Genomic DNA, 26,738 nt, shown 5'->3' with positions numbered 1-26,738 from the left:
ACAAACTGCCTCCGTTTGTATTGTGAAATGTATTTCTCAGCCCTGCTCCTGATTTCCCAGGGAACCCTGCCCTTTATATTAGGAGTGAATAATTACATCACTGGGTTTAATGTTATTATGCAGCTTGCCAAGGTTGGGTACGCTATCACTTGCTAGAAGGTGTTCTCGGTCACCCTAATGATTGTAAGGCAGGACCAAATCTTTACTTTCCCTTGGGAATCAACCTCAGGGTGGCGTCACTCAGTCAATGCATGACTTTTCTTTCAGGGTTTAACAAGCCTCACCAAAGACTAAATGGTGTATTGTAAAACCAGACCTGCAAAGTCTCACACACCTAACAAATGAGTCCCACTCCTTTTTGCTTAAGGAAAAATTAAAACAAAGGAAGGAGAAAAAAAAAAAGGGTCTTGCCTAAAGGGATTTCTCAGTGCTATTAGGAAGGAAAAAAAAAAAATCAAGTCAAACAAATCATCTTTCTCATACCTAGAGACTCAGTGACACTATCTTTTGCATGACACCATAACTGTGCTTTGGTGGTGGTGATTAAATGCTGTTCAGCAGGCTAGGCCCTGTCTGAGAAGTTCTGTTTAAGAAAAAGGACTTTGTGTCGAATGGATTATTTGGCTTTCTAGCAGTTTCAAAAAACAAAAAAAATAATAACAAGAGGTTGGATAAGATTTTGAGGAAGATTTCTTATTACATGAGAAATAACTTCAAGAGAATTTTAATTTTTTTTTTTCTTTAATCCAGGAAACAAAATGCTTCACGTTGAAACATTGTTAAACATTTAGTTGGGCAAATAGTATTGCTACTTAAAATGTTTTAAAATATATTCTTATCTCCCCCCTCCACAAAATACTTGGGTAAAATAGCTGTATGTTACTCAGCACATTTCAACACCTCTATTCTGCAAAAGAACTGTAGGTGAAAATTTTGTGTAATTCAGTCAAAATGACCTGAATTTAATACTGTCTTAGAAGACGAGTCAACAGTAGATTGTTTTTTAGCACAGCATATGCTTGTACTTGCTATAGGGTACATGTGAGTGCTCTGAGGAGAGGATGATGACTGGTACTAAAGAAATTCACTCTGATACCAAGAGCATCTTTGAAGCAAATGCCTGCTGCAAGTTACAATATCAGTGCTTTGTCTTTATTCCACCTGCACATTCATTTAATTTATATATAATGTAACGAATATCCTCCTAATGTTAAATATTTAACCTCCAAGAACTCTTTGCAGATACAGCTTTACCTTTTCATTTCACACACCTAAACATTTGTATTCAGCCATCCTATCCCTACGCAACCTGTGGATGGGGCATCCACTTTTAAATAATAAGACACATAATTAGCCATTAATACACTAGAGGTTAATGAGTAAGTATAATCTCATTAACATAATGGGAGTTACAGGTGTAACCTGTAAGCAGCCCTAGGCTGCCAAGGAGTCCAAAGGAGTTATTTCTATCTTTAAATAAAACTTGAATAAACATGATTCATATCTAAATTTTCTTCATGTACCTTGGCATTCCAGGAAGTTTTATATTTTGAGCTGAGATGGTTAGTTGCTCCAGAAAAAAGCTTGAAGGCTTGTCCTAGCTGAAATTCCTACCCAAACTGATGCTGTTGCTAGGCTTTTCCAAAGGGATTCAGACGTTATGTTTTCCTTTATATATTGCAACTTTTTGCTGTTGTTTTCTAGTAATTTGACTGGAAAATAAAATTTGGCAAAATATCTACACGTTTATAATTCAAGATCACAGGAAAGAACCCTGCTGTGTTGTAGTGCCTTAGAAAATTTAGGTAAATGTGACTTTCTGTGAAATGTTGTATGTGGTTGTTGCTATCAACATATACATTGCGTACATATTGTACATTGCTGCTGTGATCTCAGCAACCACTTGTCTGAAGTTGGTTTGGTTTGGAGCCAGCAATGCAGCTATTTACCTCCCCAAATACGAGTATTAATGAAAAGCTTTTCATTTTTAATTTCAATAAACTAGTGAGCTTACATACCAGGTACTTATTTTTAATTTTTTAGACATAATTTTTTAACAGATAACTTTTCATGCTTAAAAAAAAAAAAAATAAAAATTCCGTACTGTTCCTTGACTAATTTGATTGCATTCATTGGCCAGAATATTTTTCTGTGATAGCCAAAGGCACAGGATATTTAAATGTTCATTAAGTGCCACTAATTAATTACATAAATTTCACTAACATATTGAGTGAGGGGTTTGCATTATATTACAGAAGAATCCTTTGCCCTATATTTCTTTTCTTAGAATGCCTCAGAGCTTCATTTAAAATTATTAAACACCACTTCAGTGGCAATTACAATTTTTATCATGAAAATGCAGTGCAGTTACTTGATTTTTCAACAGCATCTTACTCTTTAGTGAAGAAGCAGTGCAAAATGTAGCATGCTAGACCTTTGATGTCTCTGGAAAATGAATAGTGACTGCAGGGCAACTCCATCTAGCTATGGGTTGCTCAGGTCTCGTGGGAGAAAAGTTAAATCCTATTCCATCTGCTAACAGCTGGGAACCTGCTGCTTCCCTCTGTCTGCCTTCTCGGAGTGTTTCACCTGCTTCCATGCCAATCCCAGTCTCTTCAGACAGGCTGTGGAGCAGCAGATGGGAGGTGGGGCAGCACAGCAGTAAGTGGAGCGGGAGATTTGCTGGCAGGGCTCTCTGAATTGCTCCAAGTACTGAAGCTGGCAAGGGTGAGGGTGAAGCAGGTGAAAGGGCGTAGTCACCTAAAAAAAAGGATGGGTGGAAAAAAGGAGTGGGAAAAGGGATTAAGACAGTTAATTTATCAGAGATGGTTAGAGAGATGATATTCACAAGTATTTTCTTTTCCCTTCGAGCCTTATTGCTTAATGATAAAGATATCTACCCTTGATTTCCTTAGAGCTGTCTGAGAACCTGAACTAAAGACTGCCAGAAATTTCTCTCCAGTCAATGACTGTGAGGACTGGCTCCTTCTTCACAATCATCCTCTGCCATGTGTTTTGTTTTGTGTTCAAATGGCACTGTGTCTAGGCACAGTAAAGAGACATGGCATTCTTCTCTCCCTATCACTGTTCTTTTTGGCAAATATACACGTAAAGGTTTTGCCTAGTGTAGTACACAATTGGCATACCTATTTCATGGCTAAAGAAGCAGGAGAGTTTAAGGCTGTATTTCCAAATCTGACCTCAGTATCTGAAGAGACAGATTTCCAGTCAAATTCAGGACAAATTCAGCTCCCATATACAATGACGCCAATGGGTGTTTTCAAATGAATACACAAATTTGAGACTGGAGATCTCTAGGGCAACAGTCCTCTGCTGTCAGAGAGAATCATGGCATTTTCATGAACTGATTTCTAAATAATCTAAATAATCTTCATCTTCATCTAAAATTGATGTTAAAATTTTTGCTTTCCTATCAGAAGATTGTACCAGAATTTCCAATAATTATCACATTGTATTTATCTCAGGGGGATCATGGCTTTTCTTCTAGGTTAACATCTTCAGAGGGGACGTGCACCTGCAGCTTCCACTGATGAGCTTTCCAGTAGGCTTGTTCCCATTGAGAAAATCAAAAGCAAATCCCCCCGATGTTGATTATCAGCAGTTTGAACTAAAAAGTGTTCAAGTCAGGAATTAACCCACATTAAAAATTGTATCATATCACCGATGTCTTCTTTGCCTGGATACAAATTTAAATCCCTTGAAATTACTATAGTCTTCAAATTGAAAGGTATCATGCATATGTAATTTTGACCAGTAAGAACCGATGCTGTTGACATTATTGTTCAGTAAAATGTGCTGACTTGAGGGACATGAATGCATTGTGCAATGCCTAAGAATTATCTCTTACTAATTAATCCCTCTTTGTTTGTAATCTCATGGGAAATATTTTTTCCTCTATGGCTGGAAGGAATATATGGTTGAATCTTTAAGGTGGCCTTAGTATTTTATCGTGGCTTTTTTTTTTTTTTTCCAGTGGAAGGCCTTAAAACAAATTTACCATGTACATATATATATATATATGTATATTTATATTGGAGGGTGGTGGTCTGTAATCTTAAATCATTGTAACCTAAAACCTGGGTGAATTTTAAACAGAAATTCCCTTCTAGGTAAAAACTGGGCTAATTAGCTTCCACAGTTAGAAGCCTAGTTTGGCAACAGGATTTGGATTTCTTGGATTTCTTGCTTTCTGAGTGCTGACTTTGCAGTATCAGCAGATTTATGTATTGCCTCAGGTTTAGACTTTTACTAACTTCTTTATTTTTCTTTTTTTTACTTAGGCTTGTCATTTACTATTTAAAGCTGTATAAAGTCAGTGTTGGATTCTGATAATGAAAATAGTTTGATGCAGATATGTAATTTCTATGTGTTAGTGTTTGCAGAGGCAGATCTCTACGAGCATTAAACTCATCAGAAGAGAGAAGAGCCATTAATTTCTCACAATTAAAAGGCTTCTCATTTAAAATGATTCTCATTTTCCTCGAAGGACATCTGCATATTCTTCAACAAGGTATAAAGAAAAATAATATCTTTAGTGTGTTGTGCTACTGCTTTATTACTACTCCTGTAATAAATATTAAATGTAAAATTATTCTTGTCTGCAAGCTTCAGTTGAAAGCAACTTGATCAACACTCCTTTTCTACAAGAACTTTTCTTAACTGTCACCTTATAATTATTTTTTTAAAAATCCAGCTATGTTTTTGATTAATATGGTACAAGAGACAGAACTGTCTCTAAAAGCCATTTAACTGTATTTTGTGTGCAGAGGTTTTTCCCTGAAACGTTTTCTCAAAGGCAGGATTTGGCATAGCAAGTCCCTTCTTATCTGACAGAAGCTGAGAATTCTCAGTCCTTTCCTGGAGACAGACAGCTCTTCAAGGAGCTGGTCCACAAGGAGAATGGTTGTCTCAGGAACTGGTATGTAATCACCAAAATCAACATCACTTAGTGCTATTTTCTTGTCAGATGACCCAGTGGAAGTTAGCCACAGTTTTCCCACAAGAAAATTACTAGTTTTCTCCTCAGTCTTTATTAGATTTCATTGTAGATGCAAAAGAACATCATGCCAAACAACTGACTTTTTTTTTTTTAATTACCAAAACTGACAGCAGTTAGGTAAGATGGGGCTAATTAATAAAAATAATTCTGCACAAGATAATTTAGTTGAGTAATATGCAAAATAAAAAAATATTTAAACATGGTTCTAGATCTGTTTTTCTCAAAGACTGTCAAAGCAGTTAAATGGAGTGTCTCAACATCTCTATGAGATATGAATTCACTTTTACAATCATAAATCCTGAAAGGAAAGCAAAGCCCTTTCTTTTCAAAACAGCCTCTGATTTTGGTTCACACCATTTCAGTTCACTAGTTTCAGACACACAAGGCTTCATTACCAGTACTACTAAATAAATACTGCCTTTGTAACAGCTTTCTATTCTTTTCTCCAAAATACAAATCATCAAAAATGGTATGTGAATTCCCATTTCTACTCTTTCTATCTCTCCCACAATATCAAAGCAGGTATTTTGACATATTAAGATTAGTATAGTATGTTTCAGTCTTCCTAATTTTAACATTTTTCTGTTGGATATTTCTTACACTGATTTTGGGAAACTTGGCTATGGACCCTTTTTTGCTGTCCAAAACAATTGTTTGTAACAATCCTTTCTTCTAGTGTAACGTGTATAGTATTTTGGGAGAACATTAGCAGTTTCTCTCTGAACAATAGGAAGACTGTGTCTTAGAAAGCTCTGGAAAGGATTTAGAGGTCAAAGAAGACAAGTCACTCAACATGAGCTCCCAGTGAGATGTTCTGGGAAAAGACTGATGTGGCCCTTTGATATATAAGAAGGGGAGTTGTGAGTAGCGTAAGGAGGTGTTTTTACCTCTATCTGACACTGGGGAGATTAACACTGAAAACACTGCATACTGTTCCTGTCTCTTAGCAATGTTGTTGTAACTATAGTGGTCTAAGGATATGGAAAGATTTGTAGCAAGGGATGCATTTTTGTTTATTGGACCAGCTCAGATGTTTGGGAAAATACAGAAAAAGAGTAGGGCATATGGGCCTGTCTTCATATCATGATGTCTGTATTGGGAAAAATTTTGCAAGAGTACAGAAAATAAAAAGAGTACAGAAATAAAAGGTGTTCCAGCCTGTGAAAAAAACCAACTCAATAGGATAAGAAAGAGAAGTAACTCAAGATGTTCATCATATTAAAAAGATTACTGAGTGCATTAATGATTTCGGTTCAGAGCAGATTCTCGGTGCTAAGGGGCACTCACATGAGTTGGAGATGAAAGTCATACTGAGGAGGAAAAGGAAAACATAATGAGGAAGACAGCAACAAATTATTTAAAATAAATAAGGCACAATTATTTAGAAAAAAAAATGCAAATAACAATGCCATGTGTATTTGTGCATGCATATATTTGTACGGGTGCCTCCAGTAACTTTTGACCATGTTTCTCTGAAGTCACTCTTGGTGGGGAGAGGTCTGAAAAGCAATTACGTTTCTGCAGCTTTCATGAAAGCATTTGGTAAAGAATAGGTGAAACCTCTCTTTGAGCAATCCTGACAGAGAGATCTGTAGTGATCTGAAGTACCGTCAGGGCCATAATGTGAATTGTCACATTAGTAACACACAGAGGATCCACAAGGACTTGGGGAAAAGACCTTAAAAATGTTCTCTATACGGGAAGAAGCTTTAATCAGAGCTCACAGCTTGTTAGGCATGGAAGTCAATCAACCATGAAACACGAATCCATAGGGGACTAAGCTTTATTAGTCCCAAGCCTATATTAGTTGTGTAATACTTAGGGTGATTAGCTGTAGGGATAAACTTCCAAAGGAGAAGTGGGTTAGCCATCTTTTGAAGTCTTTGGATGTCTTTTCTGGAAGACAGTGGAACACAAGTAATTGGGTTAACAACAGGAGTAAGTGAATGCAATTGTATGGCCTTTGTAACAGAGAAGGAGAGCCTGATGACCTAATGATTTTTTCTGGCCATAAAAATCTACGAATCCATGAATTATAAATGCAAAGCATCTCAGATGAGTCTTGTGAGGAATTGGCACAATGTCATCCAGCTAATTAACTCTCTGGCTGCTGCCAAACGTATGTCCAGGTGAAAGCACCCAGCCTGGCTACCGGGTTAACACGCTGTGCTCTAACATCTTTCATTGTTGTCAGTGGAATGTTAATAGATGACGGCAGCACTACAGGGGTGAGGACGGACAACTGGGAAAAGTTTAAGATAATGTCATCAGAACTGAGTGCTGTCACAGTATAATGGTCTCCTGCTGGTACCTAAATGCAGAGGAACTCACGGAAAATTAAACATCAAGGCATGTTCATTTGCAAAGCTGGAGATACGGATCCTATGGCAATCTCCTGTTACAATGGGCTTATTTCTGCCTTACCAAATGAATGTGGAATCAGTGGAGCAATATTTGTAGGGCTTTTTCCTACATGGCCAGAAGCCAGGTGTACTTTATTGAGTACTTCATTTAGATTACAGAGCATTTATCTACTAAATTAAAGATTAAAAAGTATAGATTCAGAATGGATTCAGATTCTGCTGTTAATTCTGCTGTGATTATGATCTCTTTTAGCTCATGAGTCAGGGGCATTCTTGATGTCACAACAATCAGTGCAGAATAGGCACCTTCATTTAGAAGTACATCACAGTTTGGACATGGTAAGAGCACTCCCCCAGCCAGTTACTATTACTTACCTGATAGATAATAGCTTATTAAGATGCAGTATCTTGATCAGTTTGGTTTGTGTCTCCTCATGTAACACCTACTGCAGTACAGGCCCAGGTAACATGCCAGAAGTTTGATGAAAATAAACCTGGAATTCCTCTGCAGACTATAAAGGAGGTAAGACAAGGCCCTGAATTTCTCTCTCTGTACACACAAGATAGAGTAGTTTACTGTGAGAATTCATTAGGACATGCTAAAAGAATACAGAGAGAAAGATGAGGTTTGTGTATATTCATATGACTCTGGGAACTAGTACTTCAAGAAAAATACTGATTATTGTAAGAGCTGAGCACAGAACAACCATGAGAGTTGGCAAGGATGATCCACAATTAATAATGTATGACAGGTCCAGTAACTTGCAACAGCTACTTGTTATTCTTTTGTTAGCTATGAAACCATGTTACATTTGGATTGGTTTCCATAAATATCTAAGTGAGTATCTGGATCTAGAATTTCTGGCTTGGATTCAATTATAATTTGAATGTTATCTGACTATCCAAATCCTTTTAAATCTGTATCATTTAATACAGGGCAGCCACCTAGCATAAATGCTGCTGTGTGACTGCTGGCATTTCAGTAAAATATTTTATATCGCTAAATATTTGTTAAGATTTGCCTATACTCATCTTTTAATAGGTTCACTTTAAACCAGAAATCTCAACAATTTTTTTTAAAGAGAATTTCTGAGGAAACCATGTTTCCCTCTTAATAGGTATTACATTTTCTTCTAGTCAGCAATGAATGATTTGACAAGGTTGTCATGTTCATGGCCACCTCTAAGAATTAACGCAAGATTAATTTCTCTAGTGTATAATACTTCAGACTTTCTGTAAATTGCTGCTTTGGTGGGAATACTTCATTGGTGAGAGTAACACTTGTTTGTTCTCATATTTTCAAGGTATTTTTGGTAGTTTTTTTTTTCTCCTCACTGTTTTCTAGCACTATGTCCTGCTGAAAGTGGAAAAGTTTGATGGAACAGTAGTCTTTCAGCATGACACATCATATGTAATCTTTCACTAGTGTCCTTTGTCCTGCAACAGCTGACAGACTACCTGCACAGCAAATGATGTTTTCCAGACACCAGTGAAAGCCTGATGTTATTTCTTAAGAATACAGCAGATTCACTACAAACTGGAATGACACCACTCTAAAGCTAATTCCTTCACTAGTTTCCCACCTACCTTGTCTCTGAAACAGTTGCCTTTGCCCTTAAGTGCATGAATGCTCTGAATAAAAAATGCAGTGCTCAAAATGCACAGGTATCATTTCAGAAAATGCCAGGCTGATAATGCTAATTATATGTGTAGAAAGATCAGAGTGCTGGAGGTGAGCCTGATTTTGCCAAGGTGTGCTCATTCATAAACATGAGAGTCACTTTTCACACTGTGCATGTCGCATTTCACAGTGGAGGTAGTGGGAATCATTCTGGTATGTTATCCTGTCAGATCTAGCACACTATTGAGCAGGAACAGGACTGGCTTGATATCAGAGGCTGAGGCTTCCTGGAAAACACTTAAGTATTGCAAAAAATGCTTTCAGTAATAATTTCTGAAATTTGAGAGGTCAATTTATCAGATTTTGTGTACTTCCTCCTTTTCTTGTATCTTAGTAATAGATATTACTGTCATGCTATATCAGAATATAGATATCACAATGAAATCATCATTATGTTTTTACGAGACCTTCTGAGCTGGTATTGCAGGAGTGATAGAGCTCAAAACGGTACCATTAGAGCTTCAGTACTGTGGACAAATATTGTATTGGACTCTTAAGTGTGTACTTCTTTAAGTATAGGGATATGAATCCTTTTTTGCTTAGCAGAACACCTCTTAGAGTAATTGTATTTGCCCATCTAAAATCCACCCTCTCACTTCATTCAAAAACAGAATCTCATTTAATTTTCGCCCCTGATACACTACATATTTATTTTATCCAATGAAAAAAAAAAAGCAAAGAACATTTTGGTGATGGTGGAATAATAAACTGTAAGGCAGAAACATCCTTTAGATTGCAGCTGCAGGAAAGCAGTTTGGGTATTTTTCACTGAAAGGGTAATCAAGCACCGCAAGCCTGCTTCCCAGGCTGCCCAGGGAAGTTACAGGATCACCATCCCTGGAAGTGTTCAAAAACATGTGGATGTGGCATTTGTGGGGCATGGTTTAATGGTAAACACAGTGGTGCTGAGTTAATGGTTGGACTCTTGGAAGTCTTTTTCACCCTTGGTGATCCTATGATTATATTTTGAAGTTTATTCTTATAAAAGAATCCTCCCTATTTTGATCTTAAGTACCTTTGATTTCATAAGACTGTGAGAACATACCTAAAGCTAAAATGTGTTAACCGCTCTCCTGAGTATTGATGTGCTCCTAATGCATGACCTAAGCTTATAAATTTCATCTGTATTCTTAGAGATGAAAGAACTGTTCATGTTTCATTGTATCTTCTCTTTCAGGATAACAGCCACACTACTGAATAGTAAATAATAATAATAATAATAATACAGAAATCTTCATTTATGTGGGCATGTTAAGACATATGAGCTACAACAAAACCAAAAGAAAATTTGGAAATTATGTGGAAAACATGTCAGAGATAGGTTTGTATCATATATAAATAGTCTTCCATGTTGAGAAAGTTGCATATATTTTGCAAGTGCTATTACCTATGTTTTCAAAACGCCTATTTAAATCAGCCTCTAAAAGAAAAAGTAAGAAGTAACTAAATCCTTCAAGCAAAAACTTTGAAATCAGACAAATCACTCTCAGCGCCCCATCACTGAAGCAGTGCTCTGGCTCTGCCTTAAGCAGACAAAGTGCAGGAAGTTTAGAGCGGGAGCTGTGAGCGAAGGCCCGGTGACATGAGGAGGTGTTGTAGCTGATGCGTATCAGGCACCGCAGCAAAGCCAGCACCTTCATGTCCTGTGCCAGCGTCCCAGCTGGGTGGGGGGCAGGCTGCAAGCGGAGATTAGGCCCAGTGCCCAGGTGCTGTATGCAGCTCTTAAGGCCGTGGCTTTACCAGTGGACAGCAAAGGTAACTTCTCACCAGTTTGACCCCAGGTTTTCCACTGCGAAGTCTAAGTTGTACAGTTCCACAAAGCCATTTATTCATGGCACAGCAACTAAGAAACAGCTTGAGCTGCCTCTGAGGAAGGTCTGCCCATGAGAAAATCTTGTGAGTGGTCAAACTGGGAAGTTTCTTTAACAGTAAAATGGGGGGGGAGGTGGGGGAATAGCGTTTGGTGTGCCCCGTTTGAAGCGCTGGAGAAAGCCCCAGGGCCCGGTGCTTCACACGAGGACTGCTGGAGCGGCGGTGATACGGCTGGCGTAGAGGCGATGCCAGACCAAACGCGGCCTTTAATGCGACTGGACAGGACGGAATTAAATTAAGCTCGGGTGCAGCCGCAGGGAAGGGGTTTAGGCCGGGGATCCCCTCAGGCGTGCGGGAGCCCGGCAGGCAGCGCGGGGTGCGGGCGGGATGGGCTGGCTGGCCCGAGCTGTGGCCGGAACACTGTCCGGAACACTGTCCGGAGCGGTGTCCGGGCAGCGGCGGCGCGGCGCACTGGGCCGGATCATTGCTGACACGGGGAGCGCGGGAGCAGCGCGGCTCCAGCCTGTCGGCCGCTCGGCAGGTTGATGGATGTGCTGGCCCTGCGAGCGCTCGCCACCCCGGCCAGTCCAGCCCAGCCACAATGAGTTACAGTTTCCCGGTCCCCCTCCCGGCACCTCCTCCCCCTTTTCCTGCCCGCTGCCGCCCGCCTGCGAAGGGCTGTCCTCGCACGGCGTGCCCTGTCTGGTGCCCCGCCGCAAGGCCCTGCCCAGCGCCTGGGCGAGCGCAGCGCCGCGGGCCGCGCCTCTGCCTGCCCGCTGGGAGGCATTTTCCTCTCTGGCTGGAAGGGACGGAGGTTTGGCTAGCGGCAGGACGGTGCACTTGCGTGGCCCGGGACCTGGCCGGGGAGCGGCTCCCCGCTCCTGCCGGGAATGTGTCCGCGGGGGAGCCCTCCGCCCGCGGGGAGTCCCGAGGAAGTGCGCGGCACCGCCGTCTCCCAGGGAAAATGCGCTCCAGCCCTGCCGTGTTCCCACCAGCTTCTCTTTTCCTCTCCACGCATCTGTTTTCGTTTTCTTCACATTTATACTTTAAAGATGATGTTCGCCCTTCCACATCCCTTCCCTCACCACCACCGCCGCCCCTTCCTCCCCCCACGAAGATGAATTTCATCTGGGCCTTGAAACAGGGCAAGGAACAATAAATATTTATGGGCACCAGGGGAAGGTTGAACTGTAAACCACCACTTATCCCTACGTCTCTTATGAAAGGAATTAGCGTTGCAAAATTTACATTAGGAAAAAAAGAGAGAGAAGCATTTCTATGATGTGAAAATGCTATGCCTCGTACCTTTTTAAACTGGAGCAAAATACATCTTCACAGGGCCAAATCTGGGGCACGACCTTTAAACTGTAATGGCCAAATTAAAACAAATGGCCAAAATTAAACACTCCAACCCTTGCTGAATGTGAAAGTTCAAGCGATGAGGAAATATGTGTGTAGCAGATCACTTTTCTACACGTGTATTTGAACAAAGTCTTAGGGAGTTTTTTTTTTAAACAGTTTTAAGCGTATTCAGAGATACTGTACAGATAAAGATACATAAGAACATAAAAATACCAATGCATGCAGCCAAGCACAAACAGCTTATATACCTCTAAATCCAGAAGGGGCCATAATAACAAAGTGTTCAGTGTGGGTTGTTAGAAGCCCAGGCAAAGATAAAACTTCAATAAAAAGTATGTTCTTTTATGTTCAGTGTTAGAGGAGAGGCAATGTAAAATAAGGATTTATGTTTGTGGGGGCAGGCAGAGGAATACAGGCTCTTTAATAACCTGCTGCTGCAGGAGAGGGAGCAAGCTCCAGCAAGGTTTGTAGAGCTCTCTCTGGCAGTGGAAAGACCCTGAATGGAACCTGGGTCTTTTGGAGCAAGACTGAAGGCTTGGAGCTGGGCAAGGAGTACAGGGGTGTTTGGCAAATTGCCTGCTTCCTGGTTAATCTTGGTAGAGCACTTAGGCTTAAAGACCTGTTTTTTCATTATTCCTCATTCCTATCAAAGTAAGTTTTGGAGTATGTATATATTGGCTTCTGGTGACTTTTCTTTGAGCAAGGGGGATCCCCAAAGTGCCTTCACAGCAAAATCAGGTTACTGTTGCCTTCAGTACAAGTAAGATCATGTTTTAAGACAGCCTTTTCAGGTATTACTGTAGACCTGCATTAGCTGGTTGAAGTGGTCGTGAATACTTTAGCTGGTGCAAGGACAGCAAATAAGGCTTTGTGTTTTCTGTGTTGGTATCCCCAGTGGAGTAACACATAGCTGCTGGTGATGGAGCATCTGCTACTATAATGGCCTTGGGCTGCTGGTTCCTAACACATAACTGAGGCTGAAACCGGAGTCTCCTCTGACTGAGGATGAAAAGTGCTACTTCCTCAGAAGAGAAAGAATTGGAAGAAACCTCAGTTTCTCAGTAACTTTTGCCCTCTGTTTATTTATCATACTTATCCATAATAAATTCTCCCCAAATCTTATTACATTCCAGTTTTTATAAATGTTTTCTGGCTTCTGTGAAAGGCCAACTGAACAGAAACAGACACCAAATAAGTTAAATTTCATTGTCTCAATATGAGATCGATAACAGCATTTTCAGAAGAGAATGAGTCACAAGAAGTTGCTGGCAAGGGTATGGGGGTTGTATAACATCATTCTAAAAAACATGGTGTGACAAGGTTTCTTTGTTCCTTCACTTCTCTCCCAGAGACAATCAGACTTGTCATTTGTTCAGTGGGATTATTAAATTAGTTATCCTCCTGAGTAAAAAAACTACTGGTAAAATATGCTCTTACACTAAGTCTCTATAAATCATTTGGAGGATGGAAGAAGAGAGGAGGGTTTTTTTTCTGTCTTGACTCCAGCAATATTTATCCAAGTAATTTCTTGTGTACAATAGGCTCCAACAAGCCTTATGAAGTGGAGCTTCTGGAAATTCAGTCCATGACATATCAGCTGAAGCTGATATGGATGTTCATAAAAACTATAAATGACAAGAAAACCTTGGAATAACTGTCCTACAAACCAGATTTTTTAAGTACTGTGAAGACTGTAAGCAAACTTTTATAAGTGAAGGTTTGTTCTTAGAACTCTTACAAAGCTCCTGATTGCTGCTACCTTTAATTGCAGTTGCCTTAAACTGAGGACTGATAGGTGTTGAACAACTCTGTCACATGTGTTTATTTTTTTTCCTCATTAATGTTGATACATTAATATTGGGTGGATGCTCCCACAGTATATTGGAACTCTTCCCCATGGTCTTTTTTTTGGAGTAAGAGAAAGACAGTATCAGGAATTGCCAATATTTTCTGGCTACATGGGATCACTTCTCTGGATAGTATTTGGGTTGTCATTCCTAAGCTTAGGCTTCCCCAGACTTTTGGAGTTAGCTCTGTGTAAAAACTCAGCTCTATCTCCAGAAATTTTTGTACCAGGGCATATTTGTGTTGTGATGTGTTATATGCTTTAAAAAAATCTAACAAAATGGCAATTTTTCATTTATTTATGATACATAATAAATAGTAGTTTTAAGTGGTGTGTTTTATATAAAACCAAGGAATTTCTGGTGCAAAATTGTAATTTAGAAAAATAAAAAGCATAAAGCATAATAGGAGTTTAAGATATAATTTACTTTTTTTAGGAAAAAAACAGTCAAAGACTGAAAAACTAAATGTATTAAAAACTTTAAATATTTTAATCAAGATTAGGGAAGGGCATGGAGATTAAGGGAAAATAATTGCTGAAAAAGAGTTTAGTTTACTTATGCAAAGTATAAAATGAAATAGCAGCTTATGGGTATAAGAGTAATGGAGCCTCTTTGCAATTAAATTCCTCTGCTCATGTTTTGGGATATGTGGGACTGTGGAAGAAGGTGGCTCCAGGCAGTTTGATATTGAGAAGAGAGAGGATGCTGTGAAGTGATTGTGCAAGGGGCTCTGGCTGCCTAGTGCCTTTCTGACATCCTGGCATGGCTGGGGAAGCTCCTGCAGCTCCCAAGTGCTGCAGTCAGCAGTAGTTCCTCTGGAGGTGGCACATCCTCACCTGATGTCCTCATGTACTCACCTGATGTACTCATGTCTCAGTAGGATGTAGGGAACACTGCTGATGCAGGTAGTATTTTTTCAGAAAAGGTATTAAATACCTGCTTCACAATTGCCGGTCTTAAGTGTTCTTAATCATTTGTCTGGCAGTAGCAACTTCAAGGTGCCCTAATCCTGGTTCCACCTGGGATCTTTCTTGTTTACCTCATCCCCTCTGAACTTGCAGGTTGGATGTGGCATTTCCTTTGCTTTCCTGTTCTAATCTGTTCAGTCATGTTGCTACGCACCATGACACATATATAGTTATCCACTGCAAAGAGGTTGTGTTTCATGAATTGAGTCTTAATTAGAGTTTACCAAAATGTTTTTTTTGGTCTTGGAAAGCAAAGTTCTAAATTATTACTATAATAATATTTGCTATTTAATTAAGCTTCAATACTGTCTATAATGTTTTGGTTGCTCACCTTCTTGGGAATAAAATCCCTCTAGCTTTCAATGTGGTTTTAGATCCTTGGTAGGTTACTAGTCCTAAATGAAAATCACAGTGTTTTCCACCTTGGTGTACACTGATCCATCCCACCCTGTAAGTGTTTATTAAGCCACGGAATACCCTAGAGAATCAGAGAACTCCCCTGTATCCGATGAAAGGCTGAAATGCAGGCACAAGTAATCTGATTTGTTGGAATTTGTCCAGCAATTCAGTGTCAGAGGTGGAAGCAGAGCCCAGGCATTACAGCCTGGCTCTTCTGGCACATGTGCACAGTGAGGGCTGGACTGTACCAGACCTTCACAGACGTTTTCATCCTGACATCCATGGGTGACATTTAAGAGATTCACCACAGGGGACTAAAAAGAGCCAGTGTGGGCAGATAAATGCAACAGGGAATGCCTGCGTGTCCTAACAACAGTTAATGTTCACAAGGCTGGAATTATTGGGAATAAATGAGTTGTTAAAGGAGCTACCTAGGATACTGGTGGCAGTGTATTCATCACGGCATGGAGCTTAATACAAAAATATAGATGTAGCATCCCTATGCAGGCCTGCTTCACTAGCAGGGCTAACCCCAGAACATGAAGTGCATGGCAGATACTGGGCAAGATTGCCACTGTGCCATCCTGAGGCTTTTGATACAGCACGTTTGGAAAGCTTATTCTGTGGATAAAAAAAAAATAAAATTCACGTGTTTTTGATAAAAACCACAGCATGAAATCTGGGTGGAAGTTAGTCACATCCTCACCTGATAAGGAAGTTTTCTTCAGTAAATGAGTTGTGAAAGCCTGCTTGCAATTAGATGGAACAACTCCAGGTTCTACAACTACTTTTTCTGGGCCCTGATTTGTTGTTACCAGATTTGATCAACGCCTCTCTGAGCACAACAGCCAGGTAGGGATCGGATCCAAAGCACATGCTGAGGGCCTTTAGCTCTGGATAGCATCAAGAGGATTGGACTAAGATACTTTGGGAAAGGGCTTGCTATCCAGATAGGAGAGGTCATAAAAGCTATATGGAGGGAAAAAAGCCAGAGGATTGAGCTGGCTTGCAAGTGAGTTTGCAAGGTCAGAACATTTTATTTAAAAAGCGATTACAAAACTTGTTACAAATGCTGAGGGACCTAGAAAGGGATTAAGTGATCTTGTTAGTTGTATGAACCCTCTTAGGACAGCAAATCTACTCATAAGCTAATAAGGCTTGTGTGACTGTAATATCTGAGCAGAGTGCACAGTGACTCTTCCCCTGCAAACAATGATAGGAAAAATGTTGCTTGGCTTTGAAGAGAGGCCCATTGTGTTCAATCAGATGCAAAGCCATCTTGTTTAGATTCTCGAAGGAAGAAGTCATAGGCTGTGAGGCTGACTGAGGGTCTGTGAAAAACAGTGGGGGAGGAGGCTTAGGATGCAGACAGGGGCAAAACATCATTAGTGGTAAAAGCAATAGAAGGAAGGTGGCAAGGGAGGAGAGACACCCAAAAATAGTTATATTTTCAGGAATATATTTGTGGGGGTGTGTGTGCACACCATGTGCAGGCACTTGAACTCAAAAGTAGCCTATTTTTCCTGTAATTACTCAAAGGTAGGTATCTAAATCTCCTTAGTTTCAAAAATCACAGTAATACCTATGTATCTTTTGTCCTTATATGCATGATTAAATTTGTCTTTTCTTCCCTGTGTATGTGGTTTTCCTTGGTCATAGACCATGACACCAACATAATTTTTCCTAAATCTTCCTTTTAAAGTTTCTCATCATTTTCCAAAATGCTACATTTTTTTTTAGTTTTTCCAAAGTTGGTCTTGGCTAAAGAAAGAGTATTGTAAAAATGTGAAAATTACACCACAGGACAATATGTGTATTTTGATCTCTATGTACATCTTTTCATCAATCTGCACGTTTATATTTCTTTCTTTATGGTGATGGAGAGCAGAATGGAGACAAATAAATAAAAAGAAACATGACATTGCTAATATAAATGACCAGGCCATTACTTCAGTGTCAGAATGCAATTAGATCTGACCTGGGACTGGAATTCGCTTCTCAGCAGGCCTGCTTAATGATTAGTTTTATTGTTTCTTCATCACCCCTATTGGGGAGTTCATTTTTACTGGTAATGGAAAAAGACTGTTGCCCCTGGATAAAAAGCTGAGCATGGAAGACAAAGGGCTGATTGAGGACTGCTAGGCTTTTCAGCCTGCATACCACCTCTTCTTTTGCTGTCCTGGCTGACAGCAGGAAAAACAGTGAAAGAGGTCAGATCTTAAAGGGCCTTCAGGGTAAGGAGGATCACGCTGTACTCAGAAATTAGCTGGAGAGGCTTTTATAGCTTAAAGCAGTTCTGATCACTGTTGTAAGACGAACTGAATGAGAATCTTTGCAGCAAGATAATGTGCCAGACATTGCTGGTATGATTGGTTTTGAGTCTGAGACATGGTTAGCAATGTAGCTGTGGTTTGCAAACACCTGCTCACACTCCCAATCCCAGCATGCAGGTACAAGTACACTTCTAGCAACAGCTAGAAATTTCCCAACAGCTGCAACAGGTAAAGACTAGTTTAAATCCTTGGCAAAACTTGCATGCCGGCTGCTACCTGTTCGGAAGTGTTTTCAAAGGGATTTATTATAAGCCCTGGCATAAGTAAGAAGAATACAAATAGTTCCTGTTTGTTTGCTTTAGTTCACTGGGTACATGAAACATGTAGTGTGACTCACAGAGTTGTAGGATGAGTCTGAGGTAGAACAGACGTTGTGCTATCTGATATTATGAGATGTAACAGGTGCCTGTGAAGGCAATTTCCCCATCTGGAAACAGCGCTTTGGGGAATTTAGGTCTGCTGGTGGAGGAAAAGCTGGTTGGTTTACACTAGTGATGATAGGTGAGCTACCAGAGAATTGGAATTGGTGGTTTCTTCAGCTAATTATCTGTAGGCTGAGGTGTGCATTGAAACCACAGTAACTAAATGTCTGAGTTTGCAAAAACTTGACTGGAAGCTTCATAAAAGCAAATACAAAGCTGAGAGTCTTGCCAAGAGCAATGACATTGCTCCCTCCTCACACCAGTTCGGCTGGAGAGAAATAAAACTAAAAAATATCATGATATTGAAAGTACAAGACTACCTATCCACTGGTGCAACTAAGTGATCATTCAAGGACTTCAGTACAGCTACACTGAGCAAATCAATTGTGGAACTATCCTTCAATGTTTAATACTATAAGAAATCTCTTAATAATGAACATTCATTTTTTAATAATAGATCTGCAACAGAGCAAGTCAAAAGGGAGTTGAAATTCTTCACAAGTATGCTTGTGAAGAAAATGTGGTCAGCTGTGAACCTCAGACTTGCTCTCTCAAATGAACTGTGAATAACAATGGTCTTTAAATTTGAGTAAATTCTGACTTGAAATCCGAACAAGCCAGGGACACACCAGTGTCTGCAGCATGTTTGATTCACCCTAGACCTGAGTCCTCAGAAAAACATACTCTTGTGATAAATATGGGTAATTATGTCTTAAATATTCCTGATTTGTATAGATCTTTAGCTCTTATAGATCATTATCATGGTGTCAGTTAGGGCCAAGACTTGGTGTCCCTAGGCTGAGTGAAATTCACATCTTCAGCCTGCTGGCAAATTTCAAGCAATCAGATTTGGAGTGATAGAGCTGGGAGGGCTTGCAGGAGCTGGAGATCCGTGTTGCACCTCGTGGCAAATTCCCCTCAGTGCTTCTGAGGTTTCTTCTGTGTCCTGCAGGCAAAACCTCAGCCAAGGACAAGACAAGGCAGGAAAGAGTAAGACATTCCTTTTTTTCCTTTCTCTTCTACACAAGAGGATGTCCGTGCTATTTCCTCTAGGTCACCTACCCCAGAGCCTGGATGGTCACTCCTTGCTTTTAGTTTAGAGGTGTTCCAGGACTAAGAGAGAATTGTGCAAGACTTAGACGCTGTTGACACAGAGATTTGACAAGACATCTATGCAGAGACATGACCAGAGGGATTTCTCTTGATGTTTCCTATCTTTTGCAAAGCTGACATATCAGGGTTTTAGTAGTGTAAGCAGTTGTGAGTTGCCTGGCTGCAAAGCAGGTCAGGGTGGACTGGAAGGCTGTTTCCCTTGTCCAGTACTTTGTGTGAATTCCATCAGTGATGTCTTCAGTCACTATCTCCCCTGCATATGCACATGTAATGGTCTGAAGGAGCTCTCCACTGCTCTTCCTCTTTACCTGGGCTTTGCCATGCATGGGTCTTGGTGAGTCCCCCTGATCCTGTCTATCTCTGTAGGTTTCTTACAGGGAGAGAACATCTGAGTTTTTGGGAATACACGAAAGAATGAATACCTACAGGTATTCAGATACTATATGAATACCTATAGGCCCTGCTTGTGTAACACACTGCAGAGTCTTTGGGAAAGGACAACCCTTCTCCATGAAGATATTAAGGCACATGAGGCCTATGCAGGCAGGTGTTTACTCTTTTCTCTTATGGGAGCTGCCTGACATCATTAAGCAGGAGTCTGGAAGTTGTTGACCCACAGTTTCCTCTGGCTCACATTTTCCCTTCATGCTGCCGGGGTTCCCCTGTGCTAAAGGGTTGGCAAATAGTAGTGTGAGTCATGTAGGGAGGGTTGTATGTTATGGGTGTGAGGTAGGCATAGTGCACATGGGAAAGGAATAGTGGAAAGCACTAGAAACCAGTTTTTGGGGATGCCACCAGATTTTGTGGTGAGGACTGATGGCATGCCTAAGTGTGCTGTAGGTGAGCGTGCAGCACTGTGTGCTCCACCACTGCTGGCATGTTTTGTATAGCTGAAGAAGCTAAGGACAATCTCCAAAGATATCTGTACTTTTAACTCAAGTAGCATTTGGTGTGTAAGTATGGTTTTTGGGCCAACCTCACGTGAGAAAAAAATATCTGGAATAATTGGAGGTTTAGCTCTAGTCTTCAGCATCTTGAATGACATTCTTTTTCTGTATGCAACAGTTCAGTTCTTGGGGATGAAGAGAGGTAGTAGTTGAAGGAGAGCTATGAATGCCACTAGAGTGGAAGGAAATAGCTGCTGTTTTGCAGATCTCTTGGCTGGTGAATACAGCTAGTCCTAGCCTTACACAAAAGGATGGAGACAGTGTGTGTGAGTGGTGTCTGTCTTCTCATTTGGCTGAATTACACACTAAAGTAATTTATAACAAAGGGGAAAAGGTATATTGTTAGTAATTGTTATGCTAAAGAGCAAACCTAGCTTGCTGATTTAGCATCCATTTCCTCTTATAAAAGACAGAATTAAATGACAGGAGAGAATGGGGAGGCTTGGGAGCAGTGGAGGCAATAGGAACATTTCAGAATAATTTCAGACATGTTTCTGCTAGGTTTGGCAGCTGCATTCTCTCATCTCCTTTTTTCTTATTTGGAGTGGCAAGCCCAGCATGCCCAGCAGGGACTCCACTTTAATTCACCATGTGACATCAGGGATGGAGAACAGTCAGGTCTCTGTGGAGTATTCTCTGGAAAGTGTGATGGGAGCTGAAGTAGAATAATAGAGAACTTTAGGAAATATTCAAGTACAGAATCAAAGTGAATGACATTAATTTCCTAAACTTGGTTGAATTAGTTGCTGCTTGGTCACCTAATCTTACATTTTATGATTATTGGCGGCTTGTCCTCTAGTTCTCTTGCTCTGGTTTGTGCACAGGCTGCACGGTCAGAATTGTTGAGCCTGGTTTGATGCAAATGCAGCCCTGAAGATCACATGAAGGTAACTGCCTAAGTGGGAACGTCCTCCATGGCGCTGATGGCATTTCTGACTTTATGGGCATACATGCTGCTTTTATGAGACCCTGCAAGAACCAGATGGGGTTGCTGGTGATTCAGAATGTCAGTGTCGTGCTGGCCTGACATGAAAATCTCTTGTTGACGTACATGGGGACCGTCATACTAATAAAACAGAGGATGCCAATAGCATGCCATTCCACTGCCTTTTCATCAGAAAAGGAGTCAGTCAGAAAGCAAAGCAAATGTGAAGAGGTGCTTACTGATCCAGAACAGTTTGTTTGTAGCTGTGGCATTGTTAAGTAATGCTGTGTCTGATGAGCTCAGCAGTCTTTTCACCAGATGGGAAACCATCAGTCTGAGTGCACTAGACTGTACACCAAGAAGTGGTGATTCACAGAGATGAGTCGGAAAACCCTCACAGTGAATAGCCAGATGTCTAGAGTGAGCCAGGAGGAAGCACTGAACTTTAGCTAGGATGTGCCTGGAGTCATAGCCATCACCAAGCCTCAGCAGGATTTGTGGGAAGATTCCTCTATCTAGCCATGATCCAGAGCTTCATCCTCTTTGAAGTGTGCAAAAGCAAGTGGGTAACTTCTCTTCCACAGTGTAACCAGAGGGAAGGCTTGCAGATTAGAGTGCTTATCTGAATGGGGTAGACATTGGCTCTGTCTTCTCCTTAGTCTCTATGGAGGAGGAGGGAGGAATCAAATCCTCCTCTTACACTCTCCCCCAAGTGTCCCACCAGCAAGATGGGATGACCTGGAGTAGTTTCCTGTTTGTGCCACCGTTTGCTGCTTGCAAGGACTATGAGATTCATCAAAGCAAAGTGAGGAAAAAAGCAGTGTGAGTCTGTTGCTTAGTGCTTAGGGTGCTCTATTGGGAGGGAAGAATCCTGCTTCCAGGCCTAAGTCTGTGTATTATTAACCTGGTGTTGAATGAGAAGCACAAAGATATCAATGACACAAATTCCTCTTCCTGCTTCATTTATATGCAGTGTCCGCAATTGACTTTTTGTGGAGTCATCAGTTTATCAGAGTGTGCTGAGCTTGTTCTGAAAGCACTTGTTGAATTTCTTTCCTTGAAGGATGCAAACTAGAAAACATGTTTCTAAAACATGTTTGTGTTCAGGAATAAATTATTTATCAACACAGATTCTGGCAATCTTGCACTTTTGTAGAAGGAATCTCCTGCAGCCCCTTGTACTTCACATCAGGAAGAAGTGTTCCAATGACTTTAGCCATCCTTAAGTTCAGTTGTTTGTTTTTTTTTTTTGCAAACTTTTGCATTTAGGTTTTTTATATACATCTACCTCTGACTGCAAGACTCTGTGTGTTCTAAGGTATATTTATATAGTCTTTTGCATAAATTGACTACAGTTTAGGAGTTCTATGGCATAGGAGAGTATTTTCTATATTTTATTATGAATTTTTGATTTCTTTGCTGTTTCTGTTTGATGGAAAGAATCAAACTGAAAGAAGAAAACCTCATCCAAAGTACAGTGTATTTATCTCCAAAAAAAATTAATTAAATGGAAATGAGGCTGTGAAGTGTGTTAATGTTTGAGTTAGCTAGAGCCCCAGAAATACTACAGAAATGGCTTCCTCAGTTGTTACCTGAACTTATAACATCACGTAAAATTCATCATCAACTGTTTGTAATCTCATATTTTAAATTTTAAGGGAGGTCTGCTGTCAGTTTTGAGCTCTATAGTTAGACCTATATTTAAAAAAAAAAAAGATATCTTTATCTTAAAAATGTCAAGAGATTCCTGTCCTTACTTAAAATATGGATATAACCCTGTCAAAAAAAGATCTTTCAATTTTTCCTGAGACTGATAAGAACTTTCGTGTTCTTATTCCTTTCATATGCTTAGTTAAAATAATAATGATAAAAAAACCCAAAACCAAAACACCCACAAGATTAAATGATGCATGCACAGAAATGTGAAAAGAATGTTCTAAATTACTATTATTTTCCAAAAATCATGTAATTCATTGACTGACTCATGTTTTATAGCAACTTAGGCACTGCAGGCTGATGGCTGTCAGGTGTCAGTAAGCTGGCAGCTTAAAAGTTGCCTCTTTAAGTAGTCCCAAACAAATGAATTGCTCACTGTGTGTGGGGGTGGATTCTGGCCGAGTGTTTGCTGAGACACTGTTGGTTGAGGCTCTTATGATACTGCTGGTGTCTGGCTCTGCCTTCTGTGGTACATTTTTCCCTGCCATGGGCTGGAAAAAGTGGTTAGAGGTAAGACTAAGAGGGGGTTCCAGAGAGTCAGTGAGTCTGAGGCCTTATCTAAACAAAAATGGTACCAATTTAACTGAACCTATTTAGACACAGAGGCTGCTGAATTAATGCCACCCCCGTTTTATTTTTTTTTTTCTAGAATGAAGTCTGGGGAGAAGCATTATTCATGCCAGTACAATTTATACTGCTTCTAATGGCTACACTTTCCTTTTTGTACTGTCAATGGCACTTGTTTTGTGACTGTTCTGTGCATATTCCAGCATATTCCTGGATGGTAAACCAGAAATTAGGTCCCTGCAGCTTTTACTTCTTCATTTTTTCCTTCAAAGGTTATTTCCTAACCCTTTTAGTGATAGTCTGAATATTTCACACAAGTCTGTTAGTATATACTCTTTTTCCTTTAATTTTTTGTGCAATATAGTATATGAAGTGGAGAAAGGGAGAGAGTTTGACAATGTAGAAGGAATCTATAAAAATTTGCTACATCACATGGCAAAATAGAGGTTTTTCATGCAAAATTTTCCCTCATGTCCCATATTGGCTCATGACTGACAGCTGGAAAAAACAAGTATTGCAGAGAATTTGTGTCAATGTGTTCCACATAAATCAAGAGAGAGGCCTAAGCAGAAAAGCATAACTATAAGTTAATTTTCTCTGGTGCCAGAAGCATTCCTGGCACCTTCAGTAAGACTTGGTGATAAGTGCTGGTAGAGATGGGCCCAAGAAGCATCCCTTGTGAGCAGGCTTGCGTGTTAAACCACATGACTTCCAGGTCTCAGAGAAGGTGTGGTTTCAAAATGGAGAAATCACAGTGGCAAGCTAAAAGGATGGCTTTTTTTCCCCTTTGTAATAATAATGTCAGAGCTGTTATTACGTTTGGCCCCAGGAACAGATTGGAAGTGTTTCTCAGAAGGGAAGTGCTTCCAGCTCCATGTCTCTCTCTGGCGTTCCGTTCCCATGTACTTGCTGGAAGCCTTTCAGGAAACCACATTCCCTTTCCCGTCCCTGTTCAGCAATGCAATCCTTCCCAGCCACTGTGGCTCACAGCCTGCCTCATCGTCCCGGCCTGGGAAAGGAATGTGACAACGAGGGGGCAAAAGTGCTGGCACTTCCAATCCCATCCCATGCTGCCTTTCAGAAGAAGCCTCTCCTCCTTTGCCCTCCCTACCTTATGAAAAGGTTTTCTACATCCATAAGCATGTTTAGAAAGATCTGCAGTCTCTAATTTTCCAGTGTGTGGTGGGGGAAGAATGTAATTTTAGCTGGAAACAGTCACATGGCCAGATCCTCAGCCTTGTGCGAATCTGCCCGATGCTCCTGAGGTCATACTGTTCTGTGTTCACTTACACTGACCCAGTGTCTGGCTCCCAAAGTTGCCCCTGGTAGCCCTAAATGATAGCTGGTGTCTGAGGGTAACACATGTGAATGAAATGCCACTGCTGTGCAGAGGAAATGCCCTGAAACCGTGTGATGGTGCCATTTTCCAGACAATCAACAATTCAAAAAGACAGTAGGTGAAGAAATGCTGTTTATATTACAAGTTTCAATAATTAAGATAAAGGGGGCAGGAATAAGAGAAGGGATCAAGGAACTGTTAATGACTGAGAGGACAGAATCATATTAGAGACAGAAATGTAAATTTGTTTTGCTGTTGCAAAAAGCCCAGGAGATGCACATTTCATTCTGCAGAGAAATATTCTGATCAGTACTTTTTTTCTGCCATAGCAGCAGGGAATTGAGCTGGATCCCCGCCAGCCTTTTTTATCCTCTCTTTAAACTAAACAATCAATTAAAAGAGAACACAAGGCAGGATAGTTTAGCCAGCTCTGTTAATTTTAACAGAATGGGTTATTGGGCAATGCCATCGTGGCACAGAACAATCTCTCCTAGTTTCTATGCCACAGGAGCAGTTAAAGCTTCCAAGATGAGTTTCCAGCCATTGCTGTTAGGATGATTGTACTGTTTTATTTTCCTTTATTTTTATTTCTGTTTCATTTGCTTGTCATTTTTTTACGGTTTGCATTGTGTGGTGCATGGGTGGTAATGATTAGATAGTGATTCTCAGCACAACAGTTTCTCTTGAAGCAGACATTTGTCCACCCTGAGACAATTGCTCTCCAAAACTGAAGGAAAAAAAATAGGGGAGGGAAACCTTACAGCTACTGGAGTCAAAGAAAAAAATCTCTTATTGACCTAAGTGGGCAGGAAGACTCGGAGACAGATTGCTATTCTTTCCATGTTTTGAAAGATTTAAGAAGCTGAGGCTTGGAAAAATTAGGATAAGTAGGTGACCTTTGGAAACTATTTGGAAGCTGCAGGTGCACAGTAGCTCTAAAAATTACAATGCTTACTTAGGCATCAGAAATGGCTTCAGGGGACACGGTTTCAGGGAAGGAGCTTAATTTTTATTTTGATTTTTTAATCTAAGTGGTTTAAACTGTGGACATTATGTTTAAGTGGGCAAGGGTTGGGAAACTAAATTTTATTCCAGCTTCTGATGCTCCTTTAATGTGCCCCCTTGCAGTAGCTTTTAACCCTGTTGTATTTAGGGATCATCTGTAAACTGGGAATAACAGTGTTGCCTACTTAGGTTTTGAAGCCTGACTAAATAATGTTTGTAAGAAACTATGTGAGGCCAAAGTCATTCTGGGGCTAATCAGTTGCAGAGATGGAGCTGACACACAGGACTGTCAATAATTTGACACCATATACATTTCCTTTACAGAAGTGGTTCCCAAACTTCACTGGCCCATGGGAAGCCCAGTGAGAAAGTAATGTGCTGCATATAACATATGCTTTACTCTTTTCCACTGGTCTCCATTTTAACTCTTTAATATCCAGCAGTCACCAGAAATAGAGAAGATTTTATCATCAGAATGGAAGACTGCTACTTCAAAGGGATCTTATAAACATAAATGTTATCCCATTTTGTGTGAATTCATGAAGTCATTAAATAGAGTTTAGGAATTTTATTTTTTTAACGTGTGTTCTCCAGTGGGAATTAATTTTCCATCAGAGATTCTTTAGGGAAAAACGAAGGATTTCTTTTTTGTGTGTGCCTAAAACATATTGTTTAATATATCTCATGACTTTCTGTGTTAAAAAAAGTGTCATCACCTTCACCTCATTCCATTAACTCAACTTGTTTTCAGCTTCAGCTGTGCAGTGTTTATCACCCTCTATTGTCATATATTACACAGCTGCAGAATGGCAAGTTTTTTTGGCTTTTTTTAGAAAAAAACAAAACAATAAAATGAAATCCAGTCCAGAAGTGAAGCTCCTGGTAGGTGTGAACAGTGTAGTGAGTAAAATGTCATTAA

The 26,738-nt window shown here is 40.2% G+C and overlaps 2 long non-coding RNA genes across 2 annotated transcripts in view; one reads left to right on the top strand and one right to left on the bottom strand.

The window, feature by feature from the left end:
- LOC111924871 (uncharacterized) overlaps positions 1-26,738 on the top strand; it is a 101,452-nt gene that overhangs the window by 61,038 nt on the left and 13,676 nt on the right. The window contains exons 9-11 of the long non-coding RNA XR_002861879.2: positions 4,395-4,531; positions 7,637-7,722; positions 7,836-7,906. This is a non-coding gene — a long non-coding RNA (uncharacterized LOC111924871). The remainder of the gene's footprint in view (positions 1-4,394; positions 4,532-7,636; positions 7,723-7,835; positions 7,907-26,738) is intronic.
- LOC147655456 (uncharacterized) lies at positions 723-16,090 on the bottom strand. The gene is made up of 2 exons (XR_015286724.1): positions 10,452-16,090; positions 723-2,760 (listed from the first exon to the last, which is right to left on the bottom strand). It is a non-coding gene; the product is annotated as an uncharacterized LOC147655456 (long non-coding RNA).

This window comes from Cyanistes caeruleus, chromosome 1, assembly GCF_971803275.1.
Source record: "Cyanistes caeruleus chromosome 1, bCyaCae1.hap1.1, whole genome shotgun sequence".
Lineage (NCBI taxonomy): Eukaryota > Metazoa > Chordata > Aves > Passeriformes > Paridae > Cyanistes > Cyanistes caeruleus.
The sequence above is the reverse complement of the archived record's forward strand: the minus strand, read 5'-3'. Positions and strand labels throughout refer to the sequence as shown.